This window comes from Pristis pectinata, chromosome 2 (genome assembly GCF_009764475.1).
Source record: "Pristis pectinata isolate sPriPec2 chromosome 2, sPriPec2.1.pri, whole genome shotgun sequence".
Taxonomy (NCBI): Eukaryota; Metazoa; Chordata; class Chondrichthyes; order Rhinopristiformes; family Pristidae; genus Pristis; species Pristis pectinata.
The window spans coordinates 27,443,635-27,466,111 of record NC_067406.1 but is presented as its reverse complement, the minus strand read 5'-3'; the positions used below and the strand labels follow the sequence as shown (position 1 = coordinate 27,466,111).

General features: G+C 40.1%; 1 protein-coding gene across 1 annotated transcript in view; it reads right to left on the bottom strand.

The window, feature by feature from the left end:
- dcc (DCC netrin 1 receptor) overlaps positions 1-22,477 on the bottom strand; it is a 703,166-nt gene that overhangs the window by 584,924 nt on the left and 95,765 nt on the right. The gene's annotated exons all lie outside the window — the stretch shown is intronic.

Here is a 22,477-nt window from a genome sequence, read left to right as displayed (position 1 = left end):
CTTTTCCAGTTATTAATCTCTGGAAATCCCCTTAACTCCCCCTGACCTACAACATTTTCCTTGCTGCATCTGTTTTTCAAGGGCTAACTGGCCCAGCCTTGGCAAGTACGAAATGCACCATTGATTATTGAAAAAGGGCCAAAAAGATTACAAACAGAAAAGGCTGGAAACTCTCAGCAAATCAGGCAGCATCTGTGGAAAGAGAGAGTTGACGAGAATTGAAGAGTTCTGACAATGAGTCTGCAACCTGAAATATTAAATCTCTTCCTCTTTCCACAGATGCTGCCTGACCTGCTGAGTGTTTCCAGCATTTTCTGCTTTTATTTTAGATTTCCAGCATCTGAAGTTTTTTTCTTGATGTTCGAGGCCAAAATGAATTGTTGTCCGGTGCACGTGCCTGAGAGAGGCACTAAGCCTGGTACAGTTACACACAAGGTGCTGAATGCCTGTTTGAGGCCCCCATTGCCGAAAAGATTACAAACAGAAAATGCTGGAAATACTCAGCAAGTCAGGCAGAATTTGTGGAAAGAGGAAAAGATTTAATATTTCAGATTGAAGACCCATCATCAGAACTCTTCAATTCTCTTCAACTCTCTTTCTGCAGATGCCAAGGCTAGTTTCAGCTGACACTCAGGAGAAATGAGCCTTTGAACTATTTGTTCCCAACAAGTGAGATTTTTGTATTATGCTCCACTCTATGTGGAGTCATACTTTAACCTCCCCATCCTTAATTGTCAGTGCCTGCTCTAATCTACCTCACTCTTCATTGCCCATTGATTTCTAAACATAGCAAGTTAGTTGCTTTTGTTTCTTATATGTGGAAAAACTAACTCCTCACTTCACAGTGACAAGTACTTGATCTAAAGAGGTTGCATTATTGTATAACCAGTCCTCCTCCTGCCTCCCATCTCCCAAATCCTTTTCTCCAACCTTCACTGAGCTTTGATTTCCCCCCTACAGCTTTCAATGTCTTCTACTCCATTGTCCAACTTGAACTCCCCAACCCTCAAACCAACCCACCTCACCCCATCACAATCCCTCATCTCCCCCCTTCCCATCCTAGCCGCTGAACTGTCCAGCTTCCCTGGTCTGCAGTCCTCCCCATCTTTCAATACGCCTCCCCACTGACCTTGGCCTCCAATTCACCATTGATCTCCAATCTCCCCAGTGTTCCAACCACTGATTCCCCGACCTCTACCACTCCCCCATCACACCCTCCCCACTCCCACCCACTTCTGATTTCCCCAAATCTGCCAGCTACCAATTATGGTGCTGAGGTGGAGTTAGTTGAGAGTTTCAAGTTCCTAGGTATAAATATCACCAACAATTTGTCCTGTCCAACCACATAGGTGCTTTGGCCAAGAAAGCACATCAATGCCTCTACTTCCTCAGAAGACCAAGGAAGTTTGGCATATCCCTGAAATTTTTTTTTTACAGATACACCATAGAAAGCATCCTATCCAGATGCATCACAGCTTGGTATGGCAACTGCTCTGCCCAAGACCACAAGAAATTGCAGAGTTGTGAACGCAGCCCAGTCCATCACGCAAACCAGCCTCCCCTCCATTGACTTGGTTTATACTTCTCGCTGCCTCGAGAAGCAGTTAACATAATCAAGGACCCCTGATCATTGTCTCTTCTCCCCTTTCCCGTTGGTCAAAAGATACAAAAGCTTGAAGGCATGCACCACCACACTCAAGGACAGCTTCTATCCCGCTGTTATCAGACTCTTGACTGACCCCTCATATGCGAAAATGAACTCATGATCCCCCAATCTACCATGTCGTGGCCCATGCATTTTATTTGTTTACCTGCACTGCACTTTCTCTGTAGCTACACCACTGTATTCTGCATTCTGTTTATTTTTAACTACCTTAATGAATTTATGTATGGCATGATCTTACTGGATGGCACACAAACAAAAGCTTTTCACTGTATCTTGGTACATGTGACAACGAAAACCAATACTCTTCTCACTTCTGACTCAAACACCATAACCTGGCCAATCTTCATAACCCTATCAACCACCAATTTCATTGCCCCTTCCAGATGCAGGGTCATGACCTGGAATGTTGACCATCTCTTTGCTTCCACAGATGGTGCTTGACCCATTGAGTTCCTCCAACAGTTTATTTTTTGTACTCATAAACAGTTGTACTGGACTCTATATTTCTTCCTCTAATCCAGATAATCTAAAAGCCCAGGGTTTGTGCCGTGATTCACTCTTTTAGGATCAAACGTGGACAATCTTTATTTATGGAAACAGCATGTAAATCCTAAAAATGTTGAAAGGACTGGGCTCAGTCTGGAAAGGATTACTAAAACTTGGTTGATATATCTAAAATACTTAGTGACAGAATGTGTTGAATAGTATTGAGTCTGAGTTATATAGAGACCCTTCACCTGGACTGATGAAGATGAAGGGTCTCGACCCAAAACATCGACTGTCCATTTCCCTCCATAGATGCTGCCTGACCTACTGAGTTCCTCCAGCACTTTGTGTGTTGCATGGGATGAAATGTCCACCAGAGTTGGTAAATCTGGATCTGGGGAGGAGTGACTTTTCCAGCTGCTCCTCGGTGATGACACAAGCTTGGTCTAAAGTCTCAGTCATGTTAGGATGACTTAGGCTTTCAAAGTGTGAACATTCATGCCCTCTGGCACAGCAGGCTTTTAAAAACAAAATTCAAATTTCCATACTGCAATGGTGGGATTTGAACTCCTGCTCCTTGGATTACTAATAACAAATTCACTATGCTAACATAAATTTGTGGCCAGGAATAAGGCCAACTCCTATCTCACCCACTTTCCAGCTCCAGGAATTTCAGAGCTCCAGTAGTGAAGTATAAGAAGCAATCAAAAGTGAAGAGACACCAATCAATAAAGATTGATTACTAAGTGAGTTGTGAATGGGAAATATCATTAGAAGATCCACACCATTGCATGAAACGTTGTTACACCGCTGGGTTGCTGGAATAATTTCCTTTTGGCAATAACACTGGATCTATAAGCAACCAAGGGCAAAAGTGATCTGAGCATAAATCTAATGTAGGTTTAAAATGTGTCTGAATTTTCTTTTAAAATGCTCAGCATAAATGGGGTCGATCACATGTCAAATTTTACCCTGAGGCAGGAGTACATTCTTCGAAGTGTAATCAGCTTAAATCAGTTTTCATTAATGCACTGACATGGTAGGCACAGATTATACATCATGTCCTGAAGGAGGAGGGGAATAACTTGGTATATTGCTACAAGATGGAAATAATCTTAGAAAACTCAACGGCATCACCTCCCGATTTGATCAAACATTTATTTTAAGCACAAAGATGTAGTGGATTTGGAGGCAGTCACTAATATCTTATTTGAACAATTAATTAAAATAAATATTTCAATTCTTTGCTCACAATGGGGAAAGAGTTGACATCACTTAGAAGGCTCTACCAAAGAAATGGCACAACATTACAGATTGGCTGGTCTCTTCTGTGCTGTGTACTGTGATTCTAATCTATTTTAGCTATTATGTACAGTTGACTCCCAATTTACTAATTATATAGTTAGTAATTTAAAAACAAAAGTACATAAATTCATCTTTGGTTGCTAGCTTTAAATTTGTGAGAGTGCCATTTGCTGGACATAGTCTTCTGTTCTTGGTGGAAGTGGGGGATGACTAAAACTAGCAGCAGACACTTCCACACGTATTAACTACTGGCGTCCAAAGGCAAATCTCTCTCCATAAATATCCAAATGGTTAACTTTACTCTTCCCTGCATTAAACACAATTCTACAGCAAGCTGCAAAAATCAAATCCATTTTTATTTTGATCTTCCATTGCACTGACTTTTCATTGTGATTTGTGTCTACCTTCCACTCTTAATCTTACAGGATTCTGATCCATCTATTATCTTTCAAGATCAACACATAAGGTTTTTCCCATGATTTAAAAACAAAATCGTAACTAATTCAGAATCTGCAAAATCCAGACAGAAACAGATAAATTACATGGTTAGGAAGGCATATGGGATACCAGCCTTCATTTGATGGGCCATTGAATATAGAAGTAGGGAGGTTATGTTCCAACTTGATAGAACCTTGGTCAGATGTCAGCTGGAGTACTGCAGCAGTTTGAGTCACCAAGGTATGGGAAGGTTGTGATAACTCTGGAGAAGGTGCAGAGGAATTTCAACAGGATGTTGCCTGAGATGGAGCAGTTCAGTCAGGAGGAGAAACTGGAGAAGCTAGGTCTGTTCTCCCTGGAGCGGAGGAGGTTAAGAGGGGACATGTTTAAGGTATATCAAATTATGAGGGGTATAGCTAGCACAGACTGCAGGAAATGTCTTCCCATATCAGAGATAGACAAAACTAGAGGACATAGGTTTATAGGTTTATGGTAAGGGGGAAGAGATTTAGAGGGTATATGGAGGGGGAACTTCTTCACCCAGAGGGTAGCAAGTACCTAGAACGTGCTGCTTGAGAGAGTGGTTGAAACTAGGTTGCTGACAGCATTTAAGAAGTGTCTCAATGAGCACTTGAATCGCTTCAGCATAGAGGGATATAGACCAAGTACTGGGTGACGGGATTAATATGGAAGGGTGCTCACTGGCCAGCATCGACAAGTTGGGCTGAATGGCCTGTTTCCAAGCCGTATGATTCTATGTCGATGAGTACCAAACTCATTGCCATGACAGCTGTGTGCCAAAAAGTTAGATGAAAGTTCCAATGGGATTCTCAGCAAGACAAAAATAAAAGTTGGGCTTGAGGGAGTGGTGAAGGAAAGGTGCCTTGTCAAAAATAGGTGACCCTGAAACCTTCGGCAAAGTTCCCCTAATCACTCTGATTCTTTCAGCTGCTGCTTTAGCACACAGGGAGAAATTTCCTCTACTTGGTCCTCTTCTCCAGCAATGATCTTCCACAAATGCTCCTCAAAGTGATATTAGACCCATTAGGACATATCAGTTGATCAATATTACTCTTTCAGTTTCTTGGAATGCTGCCCACCTCAGCACTGCGAACAGCCAGTTCATGTCTCACCTCCTTCAATGACAACTGAAAAAGTATGTACACGTCTGCAAGATAAAGTTATGTTCTCCCAAAGATAAAGGAAACATTTATTTAAAATACCACTACTCTATAAGTTTTGCATTGAATATGATGCAGTCACACTTCCTGCAAGGTTCATTCTGTGACACTTCTCAGTGACATTTAATTATAGTCAAATATATTCAAGCCTGGGGAAATCTATTCCATTGCACCTGATCAGTTGTTCACCAGCTTGTTGACTCCCAGCTCTGCTTCTCGTGGATCCAACTTTGTGTTTTTCAATACATGCACCAGACCAGAGAAAAGTAACTGAAAACAAATATAAAATAATTGATGGCTCCAAGTTTTGAGTCGACGTGGGAGTCATTTTAAACCTTAATTCCTACAATTGGCTTACTTTATATTTTCTTCCTCCAGCAGCCTTTCTTTCGGATGATGTCTATTTCCCCTTCCTCTCTCAGCTTACAGGTTCAACAGTCTCTCTTAGTCACAGGTTAGAGTTTCATCCTGATTTGTAAGTGAACCTAATGTTCAGACTCCATAACAGTTGTATCTCCTAAACTTGAATGGATACAGAGGTGTTTTCAATTTTACATGCATAAAACAGTACTTTCTCCAGCATAAAACAGTACTTTCTCTAAACAACTGTGACCACCAACCATGCCAGATTCTAAAGAGTTACCAATAACTTTTCAGTCAATTTAAGTAATCCAATATCATGCTTCAAATGAAGAATATAAATTGCTATAAATCTGATTTTTTTGTGGATGATGTTCTCTTTACAGAGCATATGTTAGCAATGGGAAATGGAATGCTTATGTCTGGGAGCCAGTGTCAACATGAAATGTCTTCAGGTTAGGTGTGACACAGTTGTCATGGTAAATCAACCCTAGCCTCAGTGTGAGATTGTATTTCATTTCCCACATCAGTCCATCCTTGAATGAAATGGACAATTAATGGTGAATCTGTAGTAATTTTGTGTTGTGCCCTCAAGCCCCTTAACAACTCAGTCGACATGACTCCAACTCATTTCTCATAGGAATGAAAAAAGCAGTTTCAACGGAGAAGAAACATTTGGGTAACATTCACATGAAGGGTTAACAACTTGAATTTATGTCTCCTCTCTCTGCAGATGCTTCTGGCTGCTGGGTTTTTTCAGGATTTTCTGGGAGCACTTTTCAGACTTCCTGTCCAGAGTATTTTGTATGTCATTACACAAAGGAATCTCTAAGTTAACAAGAAGAAAGGCTCTGTTTGCTTGTCTGGGGTAAATCAAAAATCCAAAGTTTATGCAGCTATTAAGAAAGACAAATGTCCCAATTTTTCCACACTTGAATGATCATTTACCTTACCTTGTATCTGAAACCACAGCTGGGCTTCTTGATTTTTGGATTTGATTCCGCTAGTATTTTGTTTTTATTTTAATTGACATATTAAGCTGCATTCAGATTTTTAGCAATTTGTGTAGCTATCTGCACCTATTCAAATCTTCCATGTAGACTCTTATTTTTCAGTCAGTTAATGATTTGACTTCCTAAAATATATCACCTAATCTACAGTGAAGTACATTTGCCAACTGTACACAAAATCATTAGGTTATATGATGCCTACTTGGATCTTGTTCTGGCATTCCTCTATATCATTGCCACCCCTTAAATTTGCATGATACACAGATGTTGAAATTATATCTCCATTTCCCGAGTCTACATCACATTAATTATAAACAACAATGATCCAGCAGCAATCCTTGCAAGGCACTAATTCCTACAATCCGCCAGTCTGAGTAGTTACCAGTCATAATAAGTTTTAACTTATGTTTCCTGACTATTGATGTGTTTACCTGAGTCACAAGCCTACTATATAGTGGCTTATTGAAAGCCTTCAGAAAACCAAATGTACGAGGACTACAAAATTGTGGTTATCTATGTTATCAGTTACTTCTTCAAAGAATTCAATAAGGATGGGCAAGTACAACCTTCCCTTTTGAAATTTTGATGACTATTCTCCATTTTATTTTCAATTTCAAGTTGCATTTTTTATTATCTGTTCAGGGATTGCATGAAGTTTCTGAAGTTAATCTCATGAGTCTACTCTCCTTTGAACCTGCTCTATTTATATATGTAAGCATCCCATAAGATAAGAGATAAGATAAGATATTTATTTATTAGTCACATGTACATCGAAACACACAGTGAAATGCATCTTTTTGCATTACTGAAAATGTGCTGGGGGCAGCCTGTAAGTGTCGTCACTCTTTCCGGCACCAACATAGCATGCCCACAGCTTCTAACTTGTACGTCTTTGGAATGTGGGAGGAAACCAGAGCACCCAGAGGAAACCCTCGCAGACACGGGGAGAACATACAAACTCCTTACAGACAGCAGTGGGAATTGAACCCGGGTCACTGGCGCTGTAATAACGTTATGTTAACTGCTACACTACCGTGTCTGCTAGCCACTATTTTCTTTCCTAATGAAGTTTTTTTTAAACAAATAGCTAATAGTATCTCTATCTTTCCCTTAACCATTTTTTTTTAATATGCACAGTATTATCTTACGATAATAGAATTGTGTTTTCAAAATGCAGAGTGCACTCCAAAATGCTCTTTGAAGAGAGCTTTCGAGAGAAGTGGGAATTTTAGCAGTGCCCAACCAATTTTTGCACTGAACATTTTTGTTTAAAACAGAGTAATATGGACATTGGATATCTCCTTCAAAGTATGGTGGGTAGTTTCAAATGAGGTGATAGTTCATAGCAAAATGCATCATATTTTCTAGTGTTATCACCTGAGGAGCGCTGACTGCTGACAATGCTAGAATGCAACAACCAACAATGCTGAGGCTTGCAGAACATTAGGACTAATGTCAAACTCAAAAAGACTGATTAAGAGAAAGAAAGGGGTAGGCTATTTCACATATTGATATCTGGTAATTCATTAGAAACAACTCAACTGTCTGCCCGAAAAGCTTCTGGAGATGTCAATCTTCTATAGGCAATCTGTATGCACACTTGAACATCTGCTGAGTGTGTATGAACTTATTTTTCATCCTTACGTGAAATATAGCAGAGTTCTATCCTAAGTTTCCTTGCAAGATGCATTACCTTCACAGAATATCCTTCAGATGTTGACCATTCAACTTGCATTTTCTCCTAATAGTTGGGTGATAGAAGAATTGATGTCATCACATTTGGATATTAGAAAGTATGCTCAACTAAGTAGAACACACTTATTTACCACTGTCAAAAGAATGTCTCCCAAAACTGTTGCAAGTTAATTGTAAAAGTTTCTCGTTATTTATTTACTGTGCAATGAGTGGGGAATCGTAAAGCACACCGATGGATCATTTAGTTGTTTCGTATTGCTCATACAGCTTCTCCATTTAATTACACCGACTATTTTTAGGTCGCCTGATACTTGATCATTGTTCACCTGAAAAAGCATGTGCTTCTTCATTTAACCTACCTATAAACTGCATTCTTTTTTATTTCACAAGTTATGGTAGAAGATGTGATCCTGAACATATTGTCTGAAGCTCCCTCCAGTGGTAGTGTCATGGACTAAAGAAGACTGCCTGTCATTGTCTCCACCTCTTCCTAAAAATTCCAATGCACCTTAATTTTCTTCTCTGGTACACTGGAGTATAATTGTATTGGAGAAGAGAATTCTTTCCAACTGATGAAAATTATACTATTACATTTCCCTCTGGACTTCCTTGCATATATTGTGTCAACCAACACCTTGAAGAGATTCCCTGGCCTTTACCTCATTTCCATTTGTGGGAGCTTGCTTTGCAGAAAATACAGGGATGGAGATTATCCATGCTGAACTGAGGAGCCAGATGTGAAGTTATGTTTTTAATTAACTTAGATCAGTTAAATGTGATTATAACACATTTCTTATTTTATTTTATGTAGTAATTTCTAATATTCTTATCTATTTAAATCTATTTCAATTGTTTTTTAAAGTTTCTGATTATCAGAGGTATTTAAAAAATTTTAAAAAGTCCTTTGACAGCACTAGGATGGTTTGGAGGTACAGCTATCATTGAGAGCCGACAAATGACCTCTATTGGCCTCCTGATTTGCCACACCATAGCACACAGGTGGCAGAGAAAGGAGAGAGTTTCTAAGCCTTCACTGTAGCTAGCTGGCAATTCTCCATGGAACTACTAACTAGCCATCAGCACAATTTGGTCTAATAGCTTTCAAGGTCAAACTTACTCATAACAAAACAGTCATGAGGTCCTTTCTTATCCCTTTCATCCCTCAAAACCTTTTACCATTCACCTCTTTTGACTGCTATTGGCTTCATATGTGAACAATTCATTGTTCAAAGTTCCTATTGTCAATACTTTCCTCTGACCACTTTGAGATGATATAGCACATTTATGAAGTGCTGCGAAGTATCAAACAATATCAGTCTATCGCAACATCGCATTGTTAATATCTGATTGTCAGGTAGGGTTCCTATTATTCTTTTGAAAGCTTAGATCTCATTGTCTGAAAACCATTCAGTTATTGCCCTTTCTCTCAAAAGACAATAATTTACCTTGAAATAAAAGTATTTTTCAGTGTTATCTGTTTTTGCTTCAGATTGCCAGCTTCTGCAGTTTTTTGATGTTCAATCACTTACTTTAGTGGGATATTTTAGTTGGTCCACTGGTCCATAAAAATGGATATTATTAATTCTCCAAAAGTTATTTTACCATCAACACTTCTTGAAATATTCTAGGATTCCAGAAATGTTCCAATTACATTTTACACCATTTTCAGCTCAGAAAACTGTGATGAAAACATCTGTGGCTTTCGTTCCACAATCCCCCCCCAACCCCAACCCCACCCCACCCCATCCACCCCCTCCCCTCCCTGCCCCTCCCCTGTAGGCTGGTTGTAAAGTCCTGTTGTTTTTTTTAGACAAAACATTTGGCTATTTTCACGGATAACCAAAATGTGTGAGAGCAAAGTATACATAATGTATGAGAGCATCCAAAACTCTGTACAAAATGTACAAAGACTAATACTTTTTAATCAACATGTTTATGGAACTGGACAGAACCAATCTCTCCCATCAATTTCACAGAACCTCTCCTCGCTTGGTGAAACAAGAAACCACAGCATTTCAACAGCCCTGTATTTCCACTAATATGGAATGAGTTTAAGATGAACAGTACATATGATTAAATTTAGCAACAAGAGAGGTGATCTGATAGTAACCTTCAGAGTCTGAATCACCCTGAAACACTTTCAGTAACAGCTCACAGTAGATAGGCCTGTCAGAGGCCAATGACAGCAGCGTCTTTTAGGTAGCACCTTTCACATCTTTAGGACTGTACAAACTTCTTCAAACAAATGAAATTCTTTTGGAGAGCAGGGTGTCATGGTTGAAACCCAATTTTCTGGGACTGGGCTTAACCAGGATCACTCCTTTCCAAATCTTATCACGGACTTAACCTACACATGCTGAATTCCAGAGGGGAAGTGAGTGTCCTAGACACCAAGAAAGCATTTGAATGAATGCGGCATCAAGATATCCTGATAAAACTGAGGTCAATAGGTATCAAAGAGAAAACACTCCAATACAAAAGAAAGGAGCTGTGGTTGTTTCAGGTCAATCATCCCAGCTCTCAGACATCTCGGTTGCACACAGTGTACTAGCCCAACCACTTTCAGCTGCCTCATGAATGATCTTCTTTATGTCATTAGGTAAGAAGGGGAAATGTCACTGATGATTGCACAATGTTTATTTCCATTCACTGCAAACGAAGCAGCAAGACCTAGATAACATTCAGACATGGGCTGATAAGTGGCAAGTACCATTCATGTCACAAAAGTGCCAGGCAACAAGCATCTCTCAGACAAGAGAGAGTTGAACCACCTATCCTTGACATTTAATGGCTGAATCCCTTAGTAAGCACTTCATCCAACTTGATTGACATCTCATCAACCACCCAAAGCATTCACTTCTTCCACCTCTGATGTACAACGTACACAGAAGTTTTTATCATCTACAAATTATACTGCAGTTACTCATCCAGGCTACACTGATGAACCTCACATACCCATGACCCCTATTCCAAAGAAAAACAAAGGCAGCAGGTGAATAGGAATACCATCGCTTTCAGTTTCCCCTCCACATCACACACTCTCCTGACTTGGAGATAAGTCACCAATTCTTCAGCATGAACAAGAGCACTGTGAGAATACCTTCAGCAGAGTGACTGCAGCAGCTCAAGTATATGGCTCACCACCACCATCTCAAGGGAAATGGGGGACGGACAATAAAGGCTGGCCTGACCAGTGATGTCTGGACCCACCCAAAAAATGAATAAATAAAACTCTGTGCTTCAGAATTTCAGCCTACATTCAGACTTCCTTTGTTGATACTAATGGTATTCTAGAAATTACCAAAGATAGAAGAATATGATGGAAATTAACAAAACAATCTAGAAGAAATTGTTTGACCCACTATTAATGAATCACAAGTAGGAAAATGGAAGGAGGTAAGAAATAGTAAGAGTAGGTTGTACAACCCCTTGATGCCACTATTCAATAGATCATGGGTGATCTGACCATGTCCTTAATTCCATTTTGATGCCTGATCCAAATGACCCTTGACTGCTCTGTGGTTCAAAAACCTGTTTCTCTCACCATGCCATGACTCGGCCTTCACAGCTAGAGAATTCTGAAGATCCATGATGCCGACCACTTATCCTGAGATTATGCTCCCTAATTTCAGAGTTTCCACTGGGAAAAAATTCTCATATACCTCCTCTGCCCTCGGAATCTTATATGTTTCAACATGAGTACATCTCATTCTCCTAAATGGCAAAGAGTGGAGGTCCATTCTGCTCATAAAAGTGGTGGGCCAGAGGGGCTTGTTTTATGCTGAATAATTCGATGAAAACAACCCTTTCTTCCAGGAAGCAATCCAGTAAACCTCCACTGCAGTGAAGCTTTGGCAAGAATATCTTCCCTAGATGAGGAAAGAAAGGGTCATTAACTGCTCTTAAAGCATGGACAGGCTAGAACACTGAAGGGAGGATCCATTGGGGTGTATTGCTTTCAGCAGAGCTTAGCCAATTTTCCTTAACTACGTATCAATGAAAGCAAAATATGGCATCTTCTATCCACGGTGCCTGATTCTCCAGTTTCTATGGCTGTGGCCAGGTAATGTCAAATGCCATAGCCATAGAAAGAAAAATAGTCTTATTGCTTAAAAGGTAGGAGTACAGGGGTGGGGGGTGGAAGGGGAGCTGGAGTTTGGGTGTGTGAAGGTAGAATGGCAGTAAAATGACAGCAGAATATGAACAATTAAGTTGACCAATTTATTTTTTCCATTCAAATCCACTGCCTTCATCTACCTTGACCCCACGTACCCTCCCCAAGCCTCCCTGCCTCTTTACTTCCATCCATATCCACCAAGTTAATTCCAGTCATCTGTTCTCATTACCTCCTTGTGTGACTAGTTGTCAAGGGTTGTTTGAATGTTGTTGAAGCATGTTACAAGCATTTTGATGAGTTGAAGATTGTATAAAAGCAAGTTTCTGCGAGGGATGTGGTGTGTTATGAACCAGCAACAAAAGAAACACACTGAGTCATGATTCAGTGTTAAAATCTACTTTATTAGTAGTTACTTATGATAACAAGAAAAATAAAAGTAAAAATGTTAGAATGTTAGAAGTAAAAATGTTAAACCTTAAACATTAACCCCAAAACTAAACTCGTAGTGTGTGTGTGGCAAATTCCCAAACTCCAAGTCCAGGAATGGTTCTTAAAGTTCCAGTCAGCAAGCCATAAGGTGAAACATGAGCAAAAGCTTCTTCAACAACCACCGTTGTCTGAAGACAAAACATCGATATAGAGAGAAAATAGAGAGTAATTACGAAATCCAAATGTTCCACGATGGAACCCAAACGACACCTCAGTGTTTACTCAGCAGTGACCACTCCATCGCATCTGCCTCACCCCGAAAGGCTCTCGAATCGTGGCCGTCCACACAAATACCTGTTTCCTTCTACAGGTCAACAACAAAGTGAACTCCACTGCTTTGTTCCGAAGTATCTGCTACCCCAAAAAGCATCCGAGATGCTGCCGTCCACACAAATACCTGTTTCCCTCAGCAGGTTAACGACAAAGTGGACTCCAGTGGATTACTCCAAAAATCCATACGTGAATTGTAGTGACAGGCACAGTTATTGTTTCTCATCCATCGATAGAGAAACTAGCAGGCTGGTGTCTCTCTCTCTCTCTCTCTCTCTCCTCTGACTGACTTCTTCAACAACGTCCTTTATCTTCTGTTGAAGTAAGCACGCCACACACACACACACCACTATGCTCTATCTTAAAGGGACATTCACCAATAGTAACCTAGTCCGAAACAGGTGACTTTCAGAATTCTGCAAATATTTATAAATGAATGAATGGATTTGATTGGTTTCCTCTGTCCAGCGAATCCCACACTATTCCTCTTAACTTGAGAGCATGGAGACTGGATGTACAGTGTTAGCAATCATGGAAAGGTGAAATATAAATAAAGCCCAGTTTGGGGCTTCTGTGCGATAAATTTAAACAAATTTTGAAAAATTGCTTCAGGTGGCACATGAATGTGGTAATTAAATGAGTTCAGATCTGAACTTGGCTGTAACATTTTTACTATAAAATAGCCAGGCATCAAGGTGACTGTCAGGAAAGGAAAGGGGTATAGACCGAAAGAGCAGAGCACCCCTGTGGACGTTCCCATTAACAATAAGTATACCGTTTTGGATACTGCTGGTGGGGACGACCTACCAGGGACAAATTGCAGTGGTCGCGTCTCTGGCACCGAGACAGGACCATCGGCTCAGAAAGGAGGAGGGAAAAGAAGAGAGCAGTAGTGATAGGGGATTTGATAGTTAGGGGGACAGATAGGAGGTTCTGTGGGAGAGATCGAGAATCCCGGATGGTCTGTTGCCTCCCTGGTGCCAGGGTCTGTGATATCTCAGATCGAGTTCTTGATACTCTCAGGAGGGAGGGTGAGCAGCCAGATGTCGTGGTCCACGTAGGGACCAAAGACATGGATAGGAAAGAGGAGGAGGTCCTGCAAAGACAGTTTAGAGAATTAGGTGCCAAGTTGAAGGACAGGACCTCCAAGGTTGCAACCTCAGGATCGCTACCCATGCCACGAGCTAGTGAGGCTAGAAATAGGAGGATCATGCAGCTAAATACGTGGCTAAGGAATTGGTGCAGGAGGGAGGGCTTCATGTTTCTAGACAATTGGGCTTTGTTCCAGGGAAGGTGGGACCTGGTCCGACAGGACTGTTTGCACCTGAACTGGAGGGGGACTAACATACTTGCGGGTAGGTTTGCTAGTGCTGATCCAGGGGGTTTAAACTAGATTTGCAGGGGGAGGGGAACCAGAGTGTTAGAGCAGAGAGTGAGGTGGAGGAGGAAAAAGGTCATGCGAGGACTGCAGGTATCAACAGAAATCAAAGGTTTGTACGTGATAGAAATGTTCTCAGGTGCATCTATTTCAATGCAAGAAGTATTGTATGTAAGGCAGATGAGCTTAGGGCGTGGATTGGCACGTGGGATTACGACATTATTGCTATTAGTGAGACTTGGATGCAGGAAGGGCAGGACTGGCAGCTTAATGTTCCAGGTTTCCGTTGTTTCAGACGTGATAGAGGGGGAGGGATGAAAGTGGGAGGAGTGGCATTACTAGTCAGGGAAAATATCACAGATGTGCGTAGGCAGGACAGCCTGGAGGGCTCGTCTACAGAGGCCGTATGGGTGGAGCTGAGGAATAAGAAAGGTGTGGCCACACTAATAGGGTTGTATTAAAGACCACCCAATAGTCAGAGGGAATTGGAGGAACAAATCTGTAGTGAGATAGCAGACTGATGTAAGAAACAGAAAGTTGTAATAGTAGGGGATATTAACTTTCCACATATTGCCTGGGACTCCCACACTGTAAAGGGCTGGATGGCTTGGAATTTGTCAAATGTGTTCAGGAAAGTTTTCTAAGTTAATATATAGAGGTAACAATGAGAGAGAATGCAATACTTGCTCTCCTATTAGGGAACCAGACAGGTCAAGTGACAGAAGTATGCGTAGGTGAGCATTTTGGGTCCAGTGACCATAATGTCATTAGTTTCAAGTTAATTATGAATAAGGACAGGTCTGGTCCTTGGGTTGAGGTCCTAAATTGGAGAAAGGCCAATTTTGTGGAAATGAGAAAGGATCTAGGAAGAGTGGATTGGGATAAGTTGTTTTCTGGCAAGGATGTGCTCAGCAAGTGGAAGGCCTTCAAAGGCGAAATTTTGAGAGTGCAGAGTTTGCATGTTCCTGCCAGGATTAAAGGCAAAGTTAACAAGCATAGGGAACCTTGGTTTTCAAGGGATATTGGCCATCTGGTTAAGAAAAAGAGAGAGGTGTATAGCAGGTATAGGCAATTAGGAACAAATGAGGTACTTGAAGAGTATAGAAAAATTAAGAAAATACTAAAAAAGGAAATCAGGAAGGCAAAAAGAAGACATGAGGTTGCTCTGGCAGATAATGTGAAGGTAAACCTGAAGAGCTTCTACAAGTATATGAAGAGTAAAAGGATAGTAAGGGGCAAAATTGGTCCCCTAGAAGATCAGAGTGGTCGTTTATGTGTGGAGCCTCAGGAGATGGGGGAGATCTTAAACAGTTTTTTTGCACTCAGGAAACTGGCATAGTGGATATAGAAGGAAGGGAAACAGGCAATATTGTCATGGAACATATAGAGATTAAAGAGGAGGAGGTGCTTGCTGCTTTAGAGCAAATAAAGGTAGATAAATCTCCCGGGACTGATAAGATATTTCCTCGGACATTGATAGAGACTAGTGTAGAAATTGCAGAGGCCCTGGCAGATATATATTTTAAATGTCCTGAGCCACAGGTGTGGTGCCGGAGGACTGGAGGGTAGCTCATGTAGTTCCGTCGTTTAAAAAAGGACCTAAAAGTAAACCAGGTAATTACAGGCCAGTAAGCTTGACATCAGTAGTGGGTAAATTATTAGAAGATGTTCTGAGAGATCAGATATACAAGTATTTGGATAGCCAAGGGCTGATTAGGGATAGTCAGCATGGCTTTGTGCGTGGTAGATCGTGTTTAACGAATCTTGTAGAGTTTTTCAAGGAGGTTACCAAGAAAGTAGATGAAGGAAAGGCTGTGGATATTGTCTACATGGACTTTAGTAAGGCCTTTGACAAGGTCCCACATGGGACGTTAGTTCAGAAGGTTCAGACACTAGGTATCCATGGAGAGGTTGTAAACTGGATTCAAAATTGGCTGTATGGGAGAAGACAGAGTGGTTGTGGATGATTGTTTCTCAGACTGGAGGCCTGTGACTAGTGGTGTGCCTCAGGGATCTGTGCTGGGGCCATTGTTGTTTGTTGTCTATATCAATGATCTAGATGATAATGTGGTAAATTGGATCAGCAAGTTTGCTGATGATACTAAGATTGGAGGCACAGTGGAGAGCGAGGAAGGCTTTCAAAGCTTGCAGAGGGATCTGAACCAACTGGAAGAATGGGCCAGAAAATGGCAGATGGAATTTAATACAGACAAGTGTGAGATGTTGCATTTTGTAAGGACAAATCGAGGTAGGACATACACAGTAAGTGGTGGAGCACTGAGGAGTGCAGAGGAACAAAGAGATCTGGGAGTTCAGATACATAATTCTCTGAAAGTGGCGTTGGAGGTAGACAGAGTTGTAAAGAAGGCATTTGGCATCCTTGCATTCTTAAATCACAGTATTGAGTATAGGAGTTGAGATGTTATGGTGAGATTGTATAAGACATTGGTGAGGCCAAATTTGAAGTATTGTGTGCAGTTCTGGTCACCTAACTATAGGAAGGATATTTGTAAGATTGAAAGAGTGCAGAGGAGATTTACTAGTATGTTGCCAGGTCTTCAGGAGTTAAGTTACAGGGAAAGATTGAACAGGTTAGGACTTTATTCCTTGGAGTTCAGAAGAATGAGGGGAAATTTGATAGAGGTTTACAAAATTATGAGGAGTATAGACAGAGTTAATGCAGGTAGGCTCTTTCCACCTAGATTAGGAGAGATAAGTACGAGAGGACATGGCTTTAGGGTGAAAGGGGAAAAGTTTACAGGGAACATTAGGGGGAACTTCTTCACTCAAAGAGTGGTGGGAGTGTGGAACGGGCTGCCATCTGATGTAGTGAATGCAGGCTCACTCTTGAGTTTTAAGAATAAATTGGATAGATACATGGACGGGAGAGGTCTGGAGGGTTATGGACTGGGTGCAGGTAAATGGGACTAGTGGAATACCATTTTGGCACAGAATAGAAGGGCCGAATGGCCTGTTTTATGTGCTGTAGTGTTCTATGGTTCTATAAATATCAAGGTCCACGGTGGAAGAATGGCAACTTGAATGCATTAACAAATGATACAAGCATTTGCCAAAGTGTATCCAAGAAACAATCACTGCTTTTAAGAAAAGCAAATAAATTGGGAGGAGGAGAAAAATGAACTTTAAAGATCTGTAGCTTGTAAACTCGATTTCATAGCCTTAGGGAGTAATAGCAACCAGCCATTGGGACACAAATACAATTGTTCCTTTCACAGGATATTTCTTTAACATAATAATTATCTGAATAAACAGATCATAAGAACATAAGAAAGAGAAACATGAGTAAGGCATTGACCCTTGCCAATTTTTATACATACACCATGGAAAGCACCCTATCTAGATGCATCACAGCCTGGTTATGGCAACTGCTCTGCCCAAGACTGCAAGAAATTACAGAGTCATGGGCACAGCTCAGTCCATCACGAAAACCAGCCTCCCCTCTGTCTACACTTCTCGCTGCCTCAGGAAAACAGCTAATATAATCAAAGACCCCTCCCAACCTGGACATTTTCTCTTCTCCCCCCTTCCATCAGGCAGAAGATACAAAAGCTTGAAAACATGCACCGCGAGTCTCAAGGACAGTTTCTATCCAGCACTTATAAGACTCATGAACAGACCTCTTGTACAATAAAGACAAACTCTAGACCTCACAACCTACCTCGTTGTGACCCTTGCACCTTATTGTCTACCTGCACTGCACTTTCACTGTAAATGTAACACTATATTCTGCATTATGTTATGGCTTTTCCCTTGTACTACCTCAATGTACTTGTGTTTTGAAATGATCTGTATGGATGGCATGCAAAACAAAGTTTTTCACTGTACCTCAGTACATGACAGTGATAAACCAATTACCATGCAGCCCCTCACACCTGCTCTACCATTCAATGAGATCACGGCTGATATTTTACTTGGATCCAGTAATTACCAATTTTAGGAAGAGGAGGAAACAAAGCTTGAAGGCTTCAGGAGCCAAGCAGCCTACTCTTTCTCCTTTTTTATTTCCTACAATCCCACAACAAAAACAACGTCAATGGAAGAAAAATGAAAGAACATTACTTCAGCCCATTCTTGAACACAGAAATATTGTGGCCACTGAAAGAAGAAGGATAAATGGACGCTTTAAGGAGACTTATTTAAAAAAAATTGCAGTCTGTTCCAATATTAATCTGGAACTTGTCAAACTAACTGTAACACAAGGCAATGGATTAGAACTGACACATTTTTTGACTGCTTTTAATGAAAAGTCAGATATTTGTCGTGGACGTTATAATAACATTTCCATTATCCTTCTGAAGCCCAGAGCAGCAAGTCTGCTGAATGTCAATTACCATGACAAGGTTAGCTGATTTTCTAGACTGTTTTTTGCGGCAGCGTTAATCCAGGAGGAGAGATATCAGTCCTTGTGGCTACTTTAATGGAATTAGCATCAGGGATATGAGAATTTTATTATATAACCAGATGTTACGAGGACACCAACTACTGATTAGGCAACCAACTGTAGCTGATAAGTAGGCCTTGAATTTTTCAGTTTCAGCTGGTAATGACAACTAAAAAAAAATTCCCTGAAGACCTACCAATATGTGTTTTTCATTTCATTGGCAACATATTTTATATTGTCAGCCATGCATTTTATTTTATGAATACAGTTTCCAAAATGTGGATAATATGGACAGACTACATGTAACCACACACAATAGGCTGTGAAGAGGCTGGTAAAACAGGGGGTAGTGAAAACTGCAACACTAAAATCATGGGTAGTAATGGGCAACCTAGAATGAGCAGGAATTTTTACTGGTCCAGTCTATTCTAGACATGCCCCATGTTTGACCTCTGTGGCCACATGACATCCCTATGGGTTTAAAGAAGCTCAAGGCTTTCCTGCCAAGACAGTGCAGGCCGTAAGTGGTAACTGGGCCTCAGGTAGTGGATTGTGAAGACTGCCCTGATAGCCTTTTTATGGCCCTTTCCAAATGTCTTGGATAATCAGACACATTTGAAAACAGTTCAAATGTATTTAGATAATTTAAAAAATATTTTTTAAAATGTGACAGTTAACTGATGAAAATCAATTAAAAAATAGTAATATTAAATAAAATAAAGAAAAAAGACAAGCGATCTTCTTTCATTTACCTTTCCCATCCAGGTCAGCAAGGCCATATTAAGGGTTTAGATTGACCCAGAACTACTCTGGACTCTGGACAATAGCCTGTATCTCACCTCCAGCTCATGCCATACTTTCACACTGCAGTGTTGAGCAACTGAAGTCAGGGACGTGTGACCTTGCTGGTGGATCTCCCCCACAAGCCACAGGCAAGTGGCAAAGGTAGTAAGAGTCTAAGCTCCTTTAATTGTATGATATCAATTCCCTTTTGTGGTTGGATGATGACTTGAAAATAAAGTGGATTCATACACAGAAGCACATGGTGATAAAGTTACTCTACTGTGACTGTTGGTTTCACTCAATCTTTTCCCAAACAGAATGGGGCTGTTATGATAATTGGCAACAGGGGACAGAAGAAAATTAACCAGGATGAATGCAGGAATAAGTGTTGCCTTTCATACGAATTTGGTATTCTTCTCTGGAGCTGAGAAGCAGCATGGTTTACTGATTTAGATTTTTGTGTTTGTATCAATTGCACCAGGGCATAGAACATCAACATGACCACAGTCAGTACTTTAGATTCTTTCAATAGTTCTATTGAATCATAGATTGATTGTGTGGAAAGGATGAATCCTTTATTGCTGCAAATAACATTGCAGGAAGAAAGAATCCATATTACTCATATCTGTTTGCACTAAGTTCATAGAAACCTTGCTGACTCCAGATAAACATCTAGAAGACACTGTGAAAAGGATATGCAAAGTCAAGAGTGCACACAAATCTACCAGTTGTGTCTCTCAGCCATTAGTCCTGACTGAATAAACTTTGGTTTAGGATACATGTAGATTTAAATGACCACGATTGTAGTTAGATGCACATTCAAAGCTGACAGAAGCAATACTTTGAATATTAATACATCTCAAACAATGATTTCACAATTGAGAACAATCTTTACTTGCTGAGACAAAAGATACTGAAACCAAGATAGTGCAAGATGACACACCTCACAAAGACACATTACCATCCTTTGGTGATGTTCCTGAGCACATTGAGCTTCACCATTTCTAATGAATGAGGAATCTACCAAATTGGGTGAATTTGTATATATGAAAATGTTAGTTATGTAGTTTTGTTCTAGCATTGTATTTTTTGACAGTATTTCACATCAAAGGTGAAGGATTGTGGTCATCCTTTTTAAGAGAGGCTCCTTTAAGAGACAATGTTATTCTATTGATATCAATTCCCTCTCATGGTTGGATGACAACATAAAAATATTTCCAGTTTCATATATCAGATTTCCTTTTGAAAAAGAAGGTCATTCAGCCCATTGAGTCTATGTTTGCTGTCAGAGCAAACTCATCAGTCCCATTTCCCTACTTACATTAAAATAAAATGGCTTTGTACCTGGAGAAGCTCATGTTGAGGACTACTGAACTCTGGATGTTGTTTTTACGTGATGCCTACATCTACTGATGCCATTACGATAGTAAGTATTTTTTGGTCCTCTGTCATTAACAAGTTTTGTGCAATTTATCACAGAAACTAATAACAGAAAAGAGCTGATTTTGCCAAACAATAGTAATTACTTTTAAAAAAATCACCTTCAAACTTAATCAGAATTAAACATTGAAAAATTCAAGGCTGTAGATAAGTATTTCAAAATTATTAAGCAGGGCACTAAAACGTATAAATACCATTACTTTGATTGTCTTTACATTGAGTCAAAAATAAAAAGAACAGAGTCAACCTTTTGTTAATAGGCTATCTTCTTCCCATGATAGATGGAGGATAACTAATGAGGATTATTAAAATAGATACCACAGTCCAGTGAAGTAATATGCAAGCTACGAGTGGGTAGTTGGCCACACACAAGAAAAATGTGAGCACATATGCAGCAAGTGAGGGAGAAATCAAATTCAATTACATCACTTATAGCAACTACCCAGTGTATTATTTATAACATTTATTTATGAAAATATTATGCTAATAACATAAACCAACATTTATTTATAAAGCATATTGGATTGCCTATAATTTTCACCAAAGATATTATTTCATATATACAACCCATATCATCTATATATATTTCATATGTGAACCAAATAGCCAGGATATTTTTAGTGAGGGAATATGTTAATATGCAAAGGAAGAAATACCCCATGAATCGCAAAAACTACATTTCGCTCTTAATCTCTGCATGAGTTTCTTGAAGTGGCTGCATTTGCACATTAACTGTCCAATAAACTCACTGCAGAATGTCTAATAATTAATAGCAGAAGTGCTTTTTAAACAGCATGATAACAGTTAATGACTGCCAATGAGAGATTTGTGGAATAATACAGCACAGAAGGAGGCCATTCAGCCCACTGAACCTGTGATTTATAAAGCATGCTATTTAATGGAGTGTTTGCTCCTCTTCAGTCCAAGAACGAATCATTACATCACCACTCTCTGCTCTCTTTCCCTGGCAATATATCAATGCTGCTACCGTCCTTCATCTTGCTAACAAGACCACTATGTCACACTTTGTCAAATGGGTTTGAAAGTCCACATTAGTAACAATAATCACACCAACTTGTGTTACACAGTCAAAAAAGTAATTGAATTAGTAAAACACAATTTGCACAGCCTAATGTACTTCAGGGGATCCATCCTTAGCTAGTCAGACCTGTTATCTGCCTCGTGTTGGTGTAACTTCAACAGCTCAACAAGGCACTTAGTTCTACCATGACCAGGATGTTGAAGCAGAGAAAAAATAAAACTGAACAGACCATCCAATGTCAACCTAAGTACTGAACCTGCACATGACAAAACTTTGGACGATCAGTAGCATAGCCCAAGTGGAGATAAAAATCTCATCTTCACACCAAAGACAACTGCCATTGTATTGTGTGGCACTACATTTATCCTAAATGGAATAGACTCAACAAATCTAGGCACTGTGGATCATCAACAGC